We start from the raw sequence: 5,605 nt of genomic DNA on the forward strand, positions 1-5,605 counted from the left end.
ACCCTGAAGCAAGCGCTAACCAAGGACGAAGATAAAGCGGCCAAGGAGCGCACCGAGCGAGAGAGGCACGAGGCTCGGGTGGGCGAGGTGCAGCAAGAGCTCCAGGCTCTCGTGACGAAGCACGAGGCGTTGGAGCTTGACTCGAAGACACGAGAGTCTGAGCTTGCCGCGGCCCTTGAGAGCGCAAAGAGTGTGGAGGTTAACTGAAGAATTGTTCACCTAAAACAATTGACTCAAAGAAGCAGAGGAGTTATGAGAAACTTGAGAGAAAAATGAGAAGGAATTGACCCAGTGTGGTACAATCAGGACGTTTGGTACTGCGATTGGATCATGGAGAGATAAATGGATCTGCTGCAGAAGAAAAAGAGAACTGAGAGAAGAGACGAGGAGACGTGCGTGAGACGGGGCCTTGTAATTATTTCGTTGCAGGTTCCCAACGTAGTTTTTTTTCCTTTTTCTTAATTTTTTGCTAAACTGATTTGATTTTTATGCCTGCTTTACGTATTGCATTTCTTCTTAAATTGACTCAAATTCTGATATTACCTACACCAGGTAACAATGATGAATTCTACGGAGGATGATCATGGTACACAACATCCTTACTTCATAATCACCTATCTGAATGGTGCACAACATCAATGCTTTGTTAATGCTGAGTCCCTTGATTTATTTTTTGTGCGGAAGGAAAGGCTCTGTTGTCTTAACAAGGATGGAAAGTATAAAACATAAACAAACCAACGTGGAAAACCAAGATCTGGTAAATTTTTTATGTCATTTATGTTGTCTCTAACATTTGTTATAATGCATAAAATCCTAGTATGAGCTAAATTGCTAAACCTTCAAGGCTGCTCATTGGAGTGAGGACATGGTTGGACATTCACCCTATCATCCATCGACTCATTGTTGCTGATATCATAGTGCATACAACCTTTTTCACATGTGTTATCTTATTTTACCATGGATAATGCACTGCTTATGTATATTCATTTGTTGTATGCTTTATAGGAAAAATGGGACCTGGAAGATACACCAGAAATAGAAGAAAAATTTCTCAAAATTGCGGAAGAGCGATATAGAGGCTGGCGATCAAGTCTAAGCTCCACTTACAAGGCATACAAAACAAATGCAACTAGATTGGCTAATCTGTTGGAAGCTTTACAACCAGAAGAGTGGGAATGGATGATTGAGTACTTTGGCACTCATTCAAAGTTTCAGGTTATCTCTAAGATCACTCTTTGTCTAGTATGTGTTAAGATGAAATTGCTTTTCTGTCTGGTTATATTTGGTTACAATGAATTGATAGGAAAGCAACCAAAAGAACACCGATTGTCGCAAGTAACAGAAGACAGAACACATAATTGGATCAAATCTTACTCGCAACTAAGTTTGAGAAGGTATGAGTCTAACTAAATATGATGCCTCGCTAGTCGCTACTAACTATGGTTTCATGTTTCAAGCACCTCATTGCTATATTACTTGCAGAGAAACTTGGAAACTGGAGAAGAGCCAGATTGTATTGCTATGTGGGAACTCACCCACACGAAGCATGGAACATGGTCTAACACAGAGTCCTGGGATGTTTATGTGAGTACACTGACTTTTGGTTATTCTATAGTTATTCAACTATGTGCATTCAGCATGCTTCTACATCAGCTGAGATTATTCATGCGTTAGATCGTGTTATTCTTGTTTCACCTTTTATAGTGTCAATATTGCTGCCGCACCTATAGTTGTCATTTCTATTTTTAAGACAAAGCAAGTCTAAGATGTTGAAAACAAAGAAATTGAAACTCATGGTCGACTTTTAAGTTTGAAGTATGCATTTCATTGGCCTTCATAATTAGCTAGCTGCTTCTTCTCTTTCACCATGCATTGTTGCTGCATCAAATCACAACTTAAAAGAAATGAATATGTGCGAGCTAGGGACATGAACTTAACTGAAACTAGAGATCGAGCCACAACTTAAGTCAATAGTGGAAGATTTTAGTACATGTACTTGTGCTTATGCTTTAGACATTTATCCTTCTAAAACTGTTCTGATCCCTTAGTTACATGCTTGCTGACATAGTATTACTCCAGTTAGTCCGGTGACAGTTCTTTTTAACAATGGGGCTGGAATAATTGTATGTTGTACGTTATGTTGGACTCATTAGGTAGAACTATTTTTTTATTTTTTGACTGCAGGATCCAAAGAACTAGCTAGACTGAACTCCAGATCACGGATAGTTTAGTCTTGGCACTTAATTAGGATGGCTAAATTACATTTGAGTTTCATTTGATGGATATTTGCTATGAGAATTATGAATTTTATGAATCTACATATTATACGTATGGTTTTGAATATTGTAATTGAATGCCTGTATTATTATTTTTAGGTTGCAATAGGCTATTGCCACAACCCACTTTTGGTTGCCACATCTTAGCACCACGAAAATTTAAATTGTCGCAACAGTTTCTCGCTACAAACATTTCACCCGTTGTGATACCTATTTATCACCACCAAAACTAGTATGTTACAATTTCCTGTTGCGACGACTGGAAATTTGTTGCCATAACTTAATGCCACGAGTGCAACGGTTCGTGGAAAAATGCCTAATGCCACAAAAACAAGGATCGTTGCCATAGTTTATTGCCACAATTGACTATTACCACGGAACAGTATCTACCACGAAACGAGCATCATGGGCATAAGTTGTTGCCACAAATGTCTATCGCCACAAGTTATCAGTCGCCATGATTTGTTACATGTTGCATTAAAGCTATCTCCACAAAGCAAATTGTGGCATTAGATAAGTGTTGCCATGGGAAAACATGTGGGGACTTCTCACATGGCTGTTGCAATAGAACACTTTATTGCCACAATTGTTTTCTTGTGGCAATAACCTATTACCATGTGTCCAGTCGCAACGGCTGCCAATGAATGTTGTTTCATGGCAATAGGTACTTATCGCCACAAATCGGCTTGTATTGCGACGAACATTTTTGTTGCAATAGACCCGGATCCTTGTAGTGTGCCCTGAAAGTTGTCGAGTAATGCGGCTTCCAGATCTTCCCAATAGCTAATGGAGTCCGCTGGCAAGCTGTTAAGACAATGCCACGCTGGTCCTTTGAGCTTTAGTGGGAGGTATTTGATGGCGTGTAAGTCATCGCCGTGGGCCATGTGGATGTGGAGGAGGAAGTCCTCAATCCATATTGCGGGATCTATTGTGCCGTCGTATGATTCAATATTTACAGGTTTGAAACCTTCTGGGAATTGATGTTCCATTACTTCGTCTGTGAAGCATAAGGGGTGTGCGGCGCCTCTGTATTGGGCTATATCGCGACGCAGCTCGAATGGGTCCTGCCGCTGTGTTCGGCCCAGCCGGATTTGCTTTTACTGTATTCGGCGTGACGTTTGTCGTCTCGCAAAGTGGTGCACCCTCGTGATCCGTAGATCGATCTTGAATGCTTTGCCTTGTCCTCCAATATGTCTCGCAGGTCTGGCGTATCTCCCCATGCCTTTTTATTTGAATGGCGTTGGGGTGGAGGCTGAGCTTTTGGCTGGAATGCCTCTCTATCGCAGCCACGAGGTGGCCGATCAGCCGTATCATGCGCTTCTTCCTCCAATCGGGGTAGTAACCTGCGCCTTGGGAAACTCTTGGAGGGGCGCTCGAGTTTATATTCCTCGGCCGCGAGGACTTCAGTCCATTTGTCAGCTAGCAGATCTTGATCAGCTTGAAGCTGCTACTGCTTTTTCTTTAGGCTATTGGTCGTGGCCATAAGCCGGCGCTTGAAGCGCTCTTGTTCGACGGTATCCTCTGGTACGGCGAATTCGTCGTCGCCGAGGCTTGCCTCGTCTTCGGAGGGGGCATGTGATTGTCATCCTCCTCCTCTCCATCTGCCGTTCTCTCAGGAGAGCTGGCTCTTCCATCCTCCTGCTCTAAATCTTGTTGGAGGGGTTTGTTGTTTTCTTCGGCACTATCCGGAGTGTGATTATCTCCTGTGCCGGTATCACCACTCTTGCTTTGGCGGGACTTAGAGCGGCGCTGATGACGTCGGCGTTTGGGTTGCTTCTTGGAGGGGTCATCCTCCGCTATCCCGTCTCCATTGCCTTCTTTGGGTGTATCCACCATGTATATGTCATATGACGAGGTAGCTTTCCAGTGCCCTATAGGTGCTGGTTCATGTTCGTCTCCTACATCATCGTCCATACCGTCAATGTCTTCGGAGTCGAAGTCGAGCATGTCGGTTAAATCATCGATAGTGGCTATGAAGTGGGTGGTGGGTGGGCGTCGAATTTCTTCGTCGTCCGCATCCCAATCCTGTTGGCCATAATCCGGCCAGGGCTCTGCTGACAAAGAGAGAGACCTTAGTGAATTCAGAATGTCGCCGAAGGGCGAGTGCTGAAAGATATCCGCGGCAGTGAATTCCATGATCGGCGCCCAATCGGATTCGATTGGTAGGGGCGCGGATGGTTCGGAGTCCGGAAAAGAGTCCGGCACCTTGGAGTCACGGGCTGCGCAGAGGGTTAGGCTGGTGTTCGGCTCGATCGCCGTTGACACTGCAGCCCCTGAGGCGGTGTCTAACCACCCGTCCTCGACTGGCGCAGTTGGCTCCGAGCTAAGGGTTGAAGCTGATGCGGGCGCAGCCTCTAGGGTACTCTTCGGCGGCAGAGCTAGGTCGTACCCATCGCGACAGTGCGGCGCGCCCGGCTGTGGCTCGAATCCGTCGAAGATCAAGTCTCCGCGGATGTCGGCCGTGTAGTTCAAACTTCCAAATCTGACCTGACGGCCAGGGGCGTGGCTTTCAATCTGCTCCAGATGGCCAAGCGAATTAGCCCGCAGTGCAAAGCCGCCGAATACGAAGATCTGTCCGGGGAGAAAAGTCTCACCCTGGACCGCATCGCTATTGATGATAGTAGGAGCCATCAAGCCTAACGGCGACGACACAGAGGAACTCTCAATGAAAGCACCAATGTCGGCGTCAAAACCGGCAAATCTCGGGTAGGGGGTCCCGAACTGTGCGTCTAGGCCGGATGGTAACAGGAGGCAGGGGACACGATGTTTTACCCAGGTTCGGGCCCTCTTGATGGAGGTAAAACCCTACGTCCTGCTTGATTAATATTGATGATAGGGGTAGTACAAGAGTAGATCTACCACGAGATCAGAGAGGCTAAACCCTAGAAGCTAGCCTATGGTATGATTGTATGTTATGGCTGTTTTCCTACGGACTAAGGACCTTCGGTTTATATAGACACCGGAGAGGGTTAGGGTTACACAAGGTCGGTTACAAAGGAGGTGATATCCATATACGTAGTGCCTATCTTGCCTTCCACGCCAAGTAGAGTCCCATCCGGACACGAGACGAAGTCTTCAATCTTGTATCTTCATAGTCTAACAATCCGGCCAATGGAGATAGTCCGGCTGTCCGGAGACCCCCTAATCCAGGACTCCCTCAATCATCATCATCACCAAGAACTCTCCCATCTTAGGGAGGGAAATCTCCATCAACATCTTCAACAACACCATCTTATCTCAAACCCTAGTTCATCTCTTGTGTTCAATCGTTGTATCGAAACTATATATAAATTGGTGCTTGTGGGTGACTAGTAGTGTTGATTACATCT

General features: G+C 45.4%; 1 long non-coding RNA gene across 1 annotated transcript; it reads left to right on the forward strand.

Moving 5' to 3' along the window:
• Nucleotides 1-207: 207 nt before the first annotated feature.
• On the forward strand, nt 208-2,829 carry LOC125541430. The gene is made up of 5 exons (XR_007297526.1): nt 208-429; nt 553-917; nt 1,006-1,215; nt 1,304-1,394; nt 1,483-2,829. It is a non-coding gene; the product is annotated as an uncharacterized LOC125541430 (long non-coding RNA).
• Nucleotides 2,830-5,605: the final 2,776 nt, after the last annotated feature.

The sequence above is a fragment of the Triticum urartu genome, chromosome 2, assembly GCF_003073215.2.
Source record: "Triticum urartu cultivar G1812 chromosome 2, Tu2.1, whole genome shotgun sequence".
NCBI lineage: Eukaryota > Viridiplantae > Streptophyta > Magnoliopsida > Poales > Poaceae > Triticum > Triticum urartu.